The sequence below is a fragment of the Cetorhinus maximus genome, chromosome 4 (assembly GCF_964194155.1).
Source record: "Cetorhinus maximus chromosome 4, sCetMax3.hap1.1, whole genome shotgun sequence".
Lineage (NCBI taxonomy): Eukaryota > Metazoa > Chordata > Chondrichthyes > Lamniformes > Cetorhinidae > Cetorhinus > Cetorhinus maximus.
In genome coordinates, this window is record NC_135882.1 from 164,765,544 (window position 1) to 164,778,601 (window position 13,058).

Below are 13,058 nucleotides of genomic sequence, written 5' to 3' on the forward strand. Positions count from 1 at the left end.
GTTGGCGTGTGGCGGTGGGCCCCACTCGCCAACGCCTCAAATGACACGGGGTGACGGGCGTGCGTCCTGACGTCACCGCGCATCGTTCAGGTTTTCAGTTCGGCGGGCGCGCACCAGAGTCGTCTGCACACCCGCCGAACTGTCAAAGCCCTGTTAAGGCCGTTGATCTAATTAAGCTGGTTGCCTGGGCTGCCCGTCCAACCTTAAGGTTGGCCCGGGGGTTGGGGTGGGGGGCGGGTTGGGCAGGCGAAGGGCCCAGGCAGCCTTCGCATTTTTCATGGAACCTCATCCACGGGCGGGACGAGGTTTCATGAAGGGTTTATAAATTGAATAAAAATTTTCATTAAAATTCATTGACATGTCCCAACTGATGTGACACTGTCACATGAGGGGAACACGTCTGAATAATTGTTTCTCTCTTAATTTAAATTTTTCATAATCAAACTAATCTCCCTGAGGCAGCTCTGCGCCTGACATCATCTCAGGCGATTTCGCATCCAATCAGGTCGGGCGCACACACATACACACATACCTGCTGAGCTAAAAAACTCTGCTCTCAATGAATCCATGCTGGCTCTCCATAATTATCATGCACTTGTCCAAGTGACTATTGATTTTGTCCCGATCTATAGTTTCCAGGACAAAAACAAAAATAGCTGGAAAAACTCAGCAGGTCTGACAGCATCTGCGGAGGGGAACACAGTTAACGTTTCGAGTCCGTATGACTCTTCAACAGAACTAAGGAAATATAGAAATGAGGTGAAATATAAGCTGGTTTAAGGGGGGTGGGGTGGGGCAGGTAGAGCTGGATAGAGGGCCACTGATAGGTGGAGGCAAAGAAGAGATTGCCAAAGATGTCATAGACAAAAGGACAAAGGGGTGTTGATGGTGGTGATATTAGCTAAGGAGTTTCCAGAAGTTTCCCGACTACTGAAGTCAAATTGACTGGCCTATAGTTGCAGGCTTTTATCCTTTTAATGAAAAGGAACAAAAAAAGATAAGGTAGAAAACAGCTGCTCTATGTTTTTGAAAAGATTTCAAGGTAGATATTCATCCTTGTCTCACTTTTTTGTTCCTGGCAGAAATTGTGGTTAGAAATGTCACATTTCAAGAAGGAGTTAGATATAGCTCTTGGGGCGAAAGGGATCAAGGGGTATGGGGAGAAAGCGGGAGCAGGCTATTGAGTTGGATGATCAGCCATGATCATAATGAATGGCGGAGCAGGCTCGAAGGGCCGAATGGCCTACTCCTGCTCCTAGTTTCTATGTTTCTATATATTTCACCTGTTGCTGTGCTCCTACTGCAAAGTGAAGCTGATTAAAGTCAAATGCTTTTTACATCCACCTGAGAAGGTGAATGAGCCCTAGGTTTCAACATCTCTTCCAAAAGGCTGCACCTTAGACAATGCAACAGCTGCTCAGTACTGCCCTCAAGTTAAGGTTGCAAAAGTGTTTGGACATGGACATAACCCTGCACGTGTCAACACGTGACATCCTGCTGTCAACCACTCCAGCCTCAGTCTCACACCACTGGTTGTCTGGCATGTCCATCTTCACAGCTTCCCACCTTCAACCGGAAAGTGATGTCATGGAGCTATTAATGCATATCATATTATTGGAAATATTTTTCTTTTAAATTAGACATTTAGACTGTGGGCGCACCACCATTTTACATGGGTGGGTCAATTAAGGCCCGCCCAGCGTAACATCCTCCAGAAGTGCTATGCGCTCCCCGTGTGGGCGAGGGGGATTCCTTCAGCCGGGAGTGCGCATGCACGCGGAAGAGCACACAAATCTCCCTAAGGCAAAGCGCTGCCTCAGGGACATAGGCTCCCATTTTAAACTTTAAATAAAGCTGAGAAAAAAATTTCCCTTCCATGTCCCCTCATGTGGCCCTGTCACATGAGTTGGGACATGTCCATAACTTTTATTTTAAAATATTGAGAGATTTTTAAATCCTCATGAAACCTCATTTAAAAAGCCCGTGGATGAGGTTTCGTGCTTTCTCTGAAGCCCGCCAGGGTTCCCCGCCTGCACGCCAACCTTAAGGTTGGACGGGCAGGTCCATTAATGACTTCAACTACTTTGTTCATGGCCTTAATAGGCCGTTGACAGGTCGGCGGGCATGCAGCCGACTCGGGCGTGCGCCTGCCGAACTGAAAGTCTGAATGAAGCGCCGTGACATCGGGACACATGCCCGACGTCATCCCGCATCATTTTACACATTGGCGAGCAGGCCCCGCCCCCGCTCGCCAACCAGAAGATACAGCTGTTGGAGATTGCAGGAAAAACCTGTAGGAGTTGTTGGGGTACAGAAACGCTCCTGAAGTAAAAGTACTGTGGGTTCTGAGGTTCAGGCACAGGAGACACCAGTGGTTTGTATACAGGTAAAACAGGGAGAATCAGTGAAAGGTAAAGAAGTGGAATGTGTTCACAGTTTACTCAAGAGAATTCTGAGGAGTAGGTTGCAGAAATATTTAAAGACTTTGTATGTGGAGGGAAAGTCTTTCCATGTGTACAGGGTGGAGTCGGTAAAGATGTTAAAATTTTAAGAGACACAGGGGCTAGTCAATCCTTAATGTTGTGGGATAGCGATATTTGTTGTTCAAAGGGAGTATTGCAGGATCAGGTAATAATAAGTGGGGTTCATGGAGATGCTAAATCTATTCCATTGTGGATAGTGAATTTAAAGAGCAAATGGAAGACAGGAGAAGTTATAGTTGGAATGGTGGAATAATTGCCCATTGCAGGGGTTCAATTTATTCTGGGTAATAATATAGCTGGGTTGCACATGTGGGTGATGCCTAAAGTAGCTGAACAGCCCATAGAAGTGTTTTCAACAGAGGTGTTACAGAAGGAACACCCTGGATTGTTTCCTGATTATAATGAGATCAAAGCCTCGTAGGGAAGAACAAGCCAAAAGAAATAAGCAGGCAATTCAAAGGCAAGAAGATGGTGTCGAAATCCAATTAGTTGGCACTGTGTTTGATAACATTTTTCACGAGGAAGGGATACAGGAAAATTCAGCTGAAATGTTTAACTCAAAGAGGTTAGTGGAGTTACAGAAAAATGATTTGCAATTAAAGCAGTTATATCTGAAAGCTTATTCAGAAACAGAAGCAAAAAGTATTCCAGTAGGTTATTATCTTCGAGGAGATATATTAATGAGAAAGTGATGGTTGGATCATGTCTCAGCAAATGAAAGTTGGAGGGAGGTACATCAGACTGTTATCCCATTAGGGTATAGAAATGAGATTCTGAGGATTGCTCATGAAATCCCAATGGGGGGACATTTAGGAATTAGGAAAACACAGGAAAAGGTACAGAGGGTTTTTTGGCCAGGATTGCATTGGGATGTAGTCAAATTCTGTAGAACCTGTTGTACATGTGAAATAACAGGAAAATCACAAGCAGTGATTAAGCCGGCGCCTTTAATCCCAGTACCAGCATTTGAAGAACCTTTTACTAGGGTCACGATTGATTGTGTAGGACCCCTCCCTAAGACTAAAAGTGGAAATCAGTATTTACTGACACTAATGGATGTGTCTACTAGGTTTCCTGGAGTGATACCTTTAAGAAATATTACAACTAAGAAGATTGTGGAGGAGTTTATTAAATTTTTTACAAGATATGATTTACCTAAAAAAATACAATCATTTCAGGGTCAAAGTTCATGTCACAGCTGTTTAAGGAAGCAATGAACAGTTTGGGGATAAAACAGTTTAAGTCAACAGCTTATCATCTGGAGTCACAAGGAGCTTTGGAAAGCTGGCATCAAACTTTAAAAACTATGATGAGAGCATACTGTCAGGATTATGCACAGGATTGGGATACAGGAATTCCATTTTTGTTATTTGCTATTAGAGATGCTCCTAATGCATCGACTGGTTTTAGCCCTTTTGAACTAGTTTATGGTCATGAGGTAAGGGGACCACTGAAATTGATTCATGAGAAATTGGTGGGTCAAAATTCAGAAACTACTCTCCTGGATAATGTATCAGATTTCAAGGAAAGATTGAACAGAGCATGTGAGTTGGCTAGGGAACATTTAAAGATATCACAGCAAGTGTGAAAGTGAAAGCAGATAAGAAAGCTAAAATTCACAGTTTTGATGCTGGAGAGAAAGTATTAGTTTTGTTACCAGTATTAGGTGATTCATTAAATGCAAGATTTAGTGGACCTTACAGGGTTGAAAATAAACTGAATGAAGTAAATTATTTAATAAACACTCCAGATAGAAGAAAGAAGCAGAGGGTGTGTCATGTAAGTTTGCCTAAAAGTACTTTGACAGGGAAGAGGAACAAAAAGAGGCATTAGTGATGGTGGATGATGAGAAAGTGGTAGAAGTGCAGGACTCTGAAATTGATTTTCCTCTAATCAAATTGGATGATGAGGGGGTGCTTGAAAATTTAAATGAAATATTGAGTTATCTTCGAAGCAAGTGTCAAAGTGATTTGGAAAAACTATTGCAGTCACACAAACCTATTTGTGGAAATAAGTTGGGAAAGACACATTTAGCTATACATGATGTATGTACAGAGATATCATCTTTAATAAAGTGACATCCTTGTAGATTAAATCCAGCAGTTATCGCAAGTACAAAAAGAAATTGATTTCATGCTTCAAAATTATATCATTGAGTCCAGTTGAAGTAATTGGAGTTCACTTATTGCATTGGTACCAAATCCAAATAGAACACAAAGACTGTGTGTGGACTATCGAAAGGTGAATGCGGTGACAAAAGTGGATTCATACTATGGTTGGAAGATTGCATTGAGAAAGTGGGACAATCAAAATTTATCACAAAGATTGACTTGCTAAAAGGATATTGGCAGGTACCGTTGTCGGCGAGAGCAAAGGAGATATCAGCTTTTGTAACACCAAGTGGACTATATCAGTTTAAAGTCATGCCATTTGGTATGAAGAATGCACCTGCGACATTTCAAAGACTGACAAGCAAAGTAATCACAGGTTTAAGCAATTGTGCTGTTTATATTGATGATCTAATCATTTTCAGTCAGACATGGGAGGAGCATTTACAGCATCTGGAAGAATTACTTCTCAACTACAAGAGGCTAACTTGGTGATGAACGTGGCTAAAAGTGAATTTGCAAAAGTGTAAGTTACGTATCTAGGCCATATCATTGGACATGGTAAAGTGGCTCTGAGCGATGCAAAAGTCAAGGCTATCGCAGATTTCCCAGTGCCTACAACAAAACTAAAAGTTTTGAGATTTCTGGGCATGAGTGGGTTTTACCGGAAATTTGTATCAAATTTTAACCAAGTGGTTTCTCCACAAACTGAACTATTAAAAAAGAACAAGAGGTTTCAATGGACATTGGAATGTCAGAGGTCATTCGATAGTTTGAAAACTGTATTAACTATGACACCCGTGTTGGCAGTACCCAATTATGCCAAGCAATTTAAGTTGGCCATTGATACAAGCGAAATAAGCAACGGGACTGTACTGTTACAAGAAGATAACACTGGAATTGAAAAACCGATAGGGTATTATTCATGGATGCTGAATGTACAACAGAGAAATGATCGAAAAAGAGACTTTGGGTTTAGTGTTGGCATTGCAGCATTTTGAAATTTATGTTGCAAACAATTCATGAGAAACAATAGTTTATACAGACTTTGAAGTTTTTGAACAAATTTCAAGACAAAAGTACAAGGCTTTTCAGATGGAATCTATTATTACAACCATTTAATCTACATATTATACATATTGCTGGAAGAGAAAATCTGTTTGCAGATGCATTATCAAGAGTTTGAAGCTTGAAGGAAAATTGGACACTGAACTGGAGTGATTTCTGTTGATAACAAGGACTTGTATATATAATTATTGTTATGTTAATGCATGCATCTGGTAATATAATAACGTAATAAGTATAGGCAATAGTGTGAGATGGGTTATTAAAATGAAGCCATCTTTTAGAATTATGGCGGTTCACTTTTCGATAGGGAGGGGGATGTCATGAAGCTATTAATGTATATAATATTATTGGAAAATATTTTTCTTTTAAAATAGAGATTTAGCCTGTGGGTGTGTCTTAATTGGATTAAAGCCAGTTAGCCTGAGTGCTTTGATGTGTACTAATTTTGAGATGTAAGAGAGATAGAGTGCATTTGCATTTTTTTGAATAGAGCATTCAAGTCGGGAGGTGAAATCTGGCACCTAGCTAGCAGAGTCCAAGCAATATGATTATGTTACTAATAAAATTGGTACTATGAAAGGGGTTTTATTGTTAGAAGAGGTGGAGTTCAAAGGGGTTGGTGATACAATGAGAATTTACGTTCAATGAGTTGTGTTGGGTAAAACAGACAGCAGTTTTATGTGTGCAGGACAGAGGCAATGTAAGATCAAAGCAGCTGTAAGCCTACAACTGTATCCACAGGAACTAAAGTGAAAGGAACTTCGTTTTGAACTTGTAAGGTGAACATTCTGTGCCTGGTGTCTGCTGAAAGTCTCTGGGTTGCAGTTGCCTTAATGGAGATTAGTTTGGGAATTTGTTAAAAGTTATGATAGTGGTAATTTGTAGCCATGTGTATATATTTAACCTGTGTAAATTAATAAATGTCTCATGTATTTTAATATAAAATCCTCTTGCAAGCTGGTGGTCTGATTCCTGAATTTAGAGTTGCATCTCAAACATACCACTTAAAAATATAGGTCATGACAGTTGCTTAAAGTTTCCCTTTGGGATTTTTAAATAACTCATCTTTACCAACTGCTAGGGCAGAATTTTGCCGTCGGCGAGCAGGGGGCGGGGCCCACTCGCCAACCCGTAAAATGACGCGGGATTATGTTGGGCGGAACCCCCGACGTCACCCCGTCCCATTTAAATTTTCAGGAAGGCGGGGGAACAGTGAAATCAGCTGTGCACCCGCCGACCTGTCAATGGCCAATTGAGGACATTGACAGGATCATTAAAACAATTAAAGGACCTGCCCGTCCAACCTTAAGGTTGGTGGGCAGGCCAGGAGCCCCGGCGGGCAAAAGAAAAAACATGAAACCTCATCCACTGGCGGGATAAGGTTTCATGCAGGGTTTAAAAAGTTTAATAAAGTTTTACTGTAATTTATTAACATGTCACATCTCATGTTACCACATTGTCACATGAGGGGGACATGTTAGGGATTTTTTTTTCTGTTTTTAATCTTTTTAAAAGTGTAAGTGATCTCCCTGAAGCAGCACTTAGCCTCAGGGATTCGTGCGCATGCATGAAAGAGCGCACTCTCACTTTTGGGGAATCCCCCCTGCCCCCACAGGAAGCACATAGCGCTTCCCGCTGGACGTCATGCTGGGCGGGCCTTAAATGGCCCGCCTACATAAAATGGCAGTGTGGCCCGCTTCTCCGGCGGGGATCAGCTCCCCGCTCGCTGGAGATTGGGTCGGGCCCGCCCGCCCGGCCGGCAGAAAATTCTGCCCCTGGGTCATAACAAGTGAAAATATCCATTTATCAATTGGTTGCCTCTTTTCTCCGTTTCCAGTATTCTTTATCTCATAAATAAATGTGTACAAAGAAAATTAGGAAAACACACATGACTCTTTTCCTGGGTTCCTCCCAGGAACAGCCTGGAGACTATTCTTTAATTCTTGGATGGTTAGCATGCCAAGTGGAAGTGTCAGTGTAGGCTGTGTGCTCAAGTCTCTGGAATGGATCTTGAACCCATGACTTTAAAGGCATGACTGCTACAGACTGAATGAGAATTCAGAGCTATGCCTATAAGCACATCTACACACTTCTTCAATCCTCTGGTCTAAGACATGTCCGACTCACAGCACCATGACCTCCACCACAGGTAGGAAAAGGAGGCAGGTCCCGAATCCAGCCCCACCGTTAGCACCAATCTGATCCACACCAGCCTTACAGCCAACTGTCTCCCAAGAAGTGCTACGGCAACATGCACTTTTACAGATAGAATAGTGATGGTAGAGGCTCCAATTTTCTTTCCATCAATGGCTAGCCAGGGATCTCTCCCATTCTTACCACCTGCCATTGGCAATGTTGGAAACACTTACAGTCTGATACTGAACCTGTTTGGGCACATTATGCACACACCTTCCTTGGCCAAATGTGAAGAAAGTAAAGTTGGTAACAGGAAGTAGTAGTGAGGCCAGAAGGCAGGAGAAACAAAGCAGATCATTGAGAATGCTTCAAATGCGAAATGATGTCAAAAAGACAAAGTTAAGGGCACTCTACCTGAATGTGCGCAGTATTCGCAATAAGGTAGATTATCTAAAGGCACAGATAGGGGTAAATGGGTATGATATAATTGCCATTACGGAAACATGGCCAAGACTGGGAACTGAATATTCAAGGATATTCGACATTTAGGGGAAGGACAGACAAGAAGGGAAAGGAGGTAGAGTTGCGCTGATAGTAAGGGATAGGATCAGTGCATTAATAAGGGGGGGATCTCAGATCAGAAGAACAATGTGTGGAATCTGTTTGGGTGGAGCTAAGAAACAGAAAAGGGCAGCAGACATTGCTTGGAGTTGTTTATAGGCCACCAAACAGTAGTGGTAATGTGGGGCATGGTATTAATCAGGAGTTAAGAGAAGCATGTAGCATGGACAATGCAGTAATCATGGGTGACTTCAATCTGCATATAGACTGGGTAAACCAATTGATCACTAATGCTGTGGAAGACAAGTTTCTGGAGTCTGTTAGGGATGGTTTTCTAGAGCAGTATGTTGAGGAGCCGACTACAGGACAGGCTATTTTAGATCTAGCATTATGTAATGAAAAGGGACTAATTAATAATCTTACTGTAAAAGAACCTTTAGGGGTCAGTGACCACAATATGATAGAATTTTACAGTATGTTTGAAAGTGAGGTAGTTCACTCTGAAGCAAGGGTGTTAAAGTTGAATAAAGGAAATTATGAAGGCATGAGGGACAAATTGGCTGAGGTGGATTGGGAAAATGCATTAACAGATATGTACATAGGCAATGGAGAGTCTTCAAAGAACTATTACATAGCTTACAGCACCTATACATTCCTCAAGGTGCAAAAACCCCAAAAAAGTTAGTCAACCGTGGCTGACAATGGAAGTTAAGGATTGTGTAAGATTAAAAGAAAAGGCTTATAAAGTTACCAGAAGTAGCAGTAAACCTGAGAATTGGGAGGTTTTTAGAAAACAGCAAAGGAAGACCAAGAAACTGGTAAAGAAAGGGAGAATAGAATATGAATGCAATCTAGCAAAAGACATAAAAATGGACTGTAAAAGCTTCTATAAATATGTAAAAAGGCCAAGACAAATGTGAGTGACTTACAGGCAGAGTCAGGAGAATTCATAATGGGGAATAGAGAAATGGCAGAGAAGCTAAATGATTACTTTGTGTCTGTCTTCACTGAGGGAGATACAGGAAATTTCCCAGAATTAGAGATCCAGGGACTTGGGAGAATGAGGAGTTGGAGGAAATTAGTATAAGTAAGAAGGGCGTATTGCAGAAATTAATGGGACTAAAAGTTGATAAGTCCCCAGGACCTGATATTCTGCATCCCAGAGTGTTGAAAGAGGTTGCTAGAGAGATAGCGGATGCATGAGTGATCATTTTCCAAAATTCTACAGATTCTGGAATGGATCCTGAAGATTGGAAGGTAGCAAACGTCACCCCACTATTTAAGAAGGGAGGGAGAGAGATAACTGGGAACGACAGACCTGTTAGCCTTACGTCAGCAGTGGGGAAAATGGATACTTGGAAAATCACGACCAGATTATGCATAGTCAGCATGGATTTGCATATAGGAAAAAATGTTTGACGAACTTGTTGGAATTTTTTGAGGATGTTAGGAACAAAATTGATAAAGGACATAATGTATTTGGATTTTCAGAAGGCTTTGATAAGGTCCCCCACAGGAAGTTTATTCGCAAAATAAAAGCACTTGGAATAGGAGGCAATATACAGGCATGGATTAAGGATTGGCTAACAGGCAGAAAACAGAGTGTAGGAACAAACAGGTCTTTCTTGGTTGGCAGGCTGTGACTAGTGGGGCATCACAAGCATCAATACTTGGGCCCCAGCTGTTCACAATATATATCAATGATTTGGATGTGGGGACCAAATGTGATATTTCCAAGGGGAGAATTTTTCCTATGGCAGGCGGGCTGGGCAGAAGCGGGCAGGGGTGGGCGTGGAGCAGATCTCTGCCCGCGATCGGCTGCGCGCCGCCATTTTACATGGGTGGGCCAATTAAGGCCCGCCCAGTGTAATACATGGCCGGTAGCGCTCAGCGTTACCTGTCCGGGCAGGGGAAGGAGGGAGAGTCAGGGACTGCGCTCTTTCACGCATGCGCGCGAAAGAGCGCAGAAATCTCCCTGAAGCACGGAGCTGCCTCGGGGAAATTGAATGGATTTGAAGACTTTTACATAAATAGAGTAAGAATTTATTTAAACGTGCCCCCTCATGCAACAGTGTCACATGAGCTGGGACATGTTTGTGAAGTTAGGAAAATTTATTTTTTCATTTCATAAAAGCCTCAGGAAACCTCAACCCACCCATGGATGAGCTCTCCTGAAAACCGTGAAGGCCGCTTGGGCTCTTCACCTGCCGCCAACCTTAAGGTTGGACGGGCAGCATTCCTAACAAGTTTAATTCATTGACAGTTCGGCGCACGCCCGCCAAACGAAATATCAAAATGACGCGCGATGACGTTGGGACGCATGCCCGACATCATCGCGCGTCATTTTACCCGTCGGCATGTCGGGCCTGCCCCAAGTTCACAGATGATACAAAGCTAGGTGGGAATGGGTGTTGTGAGGAAGATGGAAAGCGGCTACAGGAGGATTTGGACAGGCTTAGTGAGTGGGCAAGAACGTGGCAGATGGAATATAATGTGGAAAAATGTGAGTTTATCCACTTTGGTAGAAGGAACAGATGTGCAGTGTATTTCCTAAATGGTAAGAGATTAGAAAGTGTAGATGTACAAAGGGACCTGGGTGTCCTTGTCCATAAGTCACTGAAGGCTAATATGCAGGTGCAGCAGGCTATTAGGAAGGCTAATGGAATGTTAGCCTTTATCGCAAGAGGATCTGAGTACAAGAGTAGTGAAATTTTGCTTCAGTTGTGTAGAAGCTTGGTTAGACCGCACCTGCAGTACTGTGTGCAGTTTTGGTCTCCTTACCTCAGAAATTATTGCCATAGAGGAAGTGCAATGAAGGTTCACCAGACTTGTTTCAGGGATGACGGGACTGTCTTATGAAGAGAAATTGGGGAAACTGGGCCTGTATTCTTTAGAGTTTCAAAGAATGAGCGGTGATCTCATTGAAACCTAAAAAATATTTAAAGGAATAGATGGGGTAGATACAGGTAAAATGTTTCCCATGATTGGGGAGTATAGAACCAGGGGACACAATTTCAAAATAAGGGGGAAGCCACTTAGGACCGAGATGAGGAGAAATTTCTTTACTCAAGGGGGTTGTGAATCTTTGGAATTCTCTACCCCAGAGGGCTGTGGAAGCTCACTCATTGAGTATGTTAGAGGTTGGTAGATTTCTGACTAACAATAATGTACAGTGTTATGGGGATAGTGCGGGAAAAAGGCATTGAAGTGTTCGATCAACTGTGATCGCATTGAATGGCAGAGCAGGCTCAATGGGCTGAATTGCCTTCTCCTGTTCCTATGTTCCTTATGTTTCCTATGTTCCTATGTTCCCATCAAGTTGTCTGCATATAAAAATGTCCAAATTCAAGTCTTCCTTCTTTCCTTCCTATCTTTGGAATTCTACAATTAAATAAATTCACTTGTTAGGCCTTAGCTCAGGTATTGAGGGCAGTTCTAGGTCCACATTTCAGGAAAGATGTAAAAGCCTGAGAAAGGTTAGAGAGGAGATTTACCAGGATGTTACCAGGGTTTGAGGGACTTCAGTTATGAGGAGAGATTGGAAAAGTTATTTCTGTCCTTCTTGGAAAAGGGAAGGTTGGGAGGTGACCTAATAGAAACCTTCAGGATGATTAGAGGTTTTGCTAGAGAAAAGCTCCCTCTGGCGAGTGGATCAATAGCCAACAGCCATAGATTTAAAATCATTGTCAAAGAGGGAAGATGAGGAGAAATTTCTTCAATCGGAAGACTTGTTGGGATCTGGAATGTTCTACCTGAAAAGGTGGTGGGAAGCTGATTCCAATAATTAATTTTAAAAGGGCGTTGAACAGGTGCTTGAGGTCTTAGAGGGTTACAGACAAAAAGTGGCAATGTGGGACCAAGCACAACTACTCTTGAAAAGATATGGCACAAGCATAACCAGCTGAATGTCCTCCTTCAGTGGTTATTATTCTGGCCATAGTCGATTTAATGAGAACTCCCACCTTGTACGTAATTGTGGGGCATTTAAAAGAGTCTCACAAACAGTGCATTTCTCCTTGAATTCAGCAGGGTAGCATCATTTGTCCTTCATTTTCACAGCTTCATTGCCCAGGAGGTTCCTTAGTATTCAGCCTCTAATCAGCCAGCTGCACAATTTATTTGAAATTGTTGATTTTTCCTTAATTTTGTATTCACGCTGTGGCTCAGTTCATAGCACCCCCTCGCCTTTGAATCAGAGGGTTGTGGGTTCATGTCCCACTCCCGGAAACCAAGAACTGTGTTTGTACTCGAAAAGAGTTGCAATCTGTGACTGTTGATAACTTGAAAGAGTATCATTAGACGGCTTATAATTTTGAAATTCTGTCAGACAAAAGAATAAGGAGAACCCAAAGAGAGGGACAGGAATTGCCTCCTGTCTAAAAGTACGATGAAAAATTCTAAAATAACCCTACCCTGCTTTTAGTAAAACTACAGGGTGCAACTGCCTCTCAGAAATTGGACTTAAACAAAAAGTAACCATCACTTAAGCTGGAGATTGAATTTCACAGAATCGGCTGCAGATCATTTATTGATAAATTGGCTTTCTAATCATTAATCCTCTGGAGTAAAGCTCGTTAAAACTCAGTTGCTTTCAGCAGAGAGAGTGACCAAAAACAAAACTTGAAACCAAAACCACATGAATTCTAAAGCGTTACAGATATCAGCCAATGATTAATTCTAATCTCAGAGTCCACATGATGGG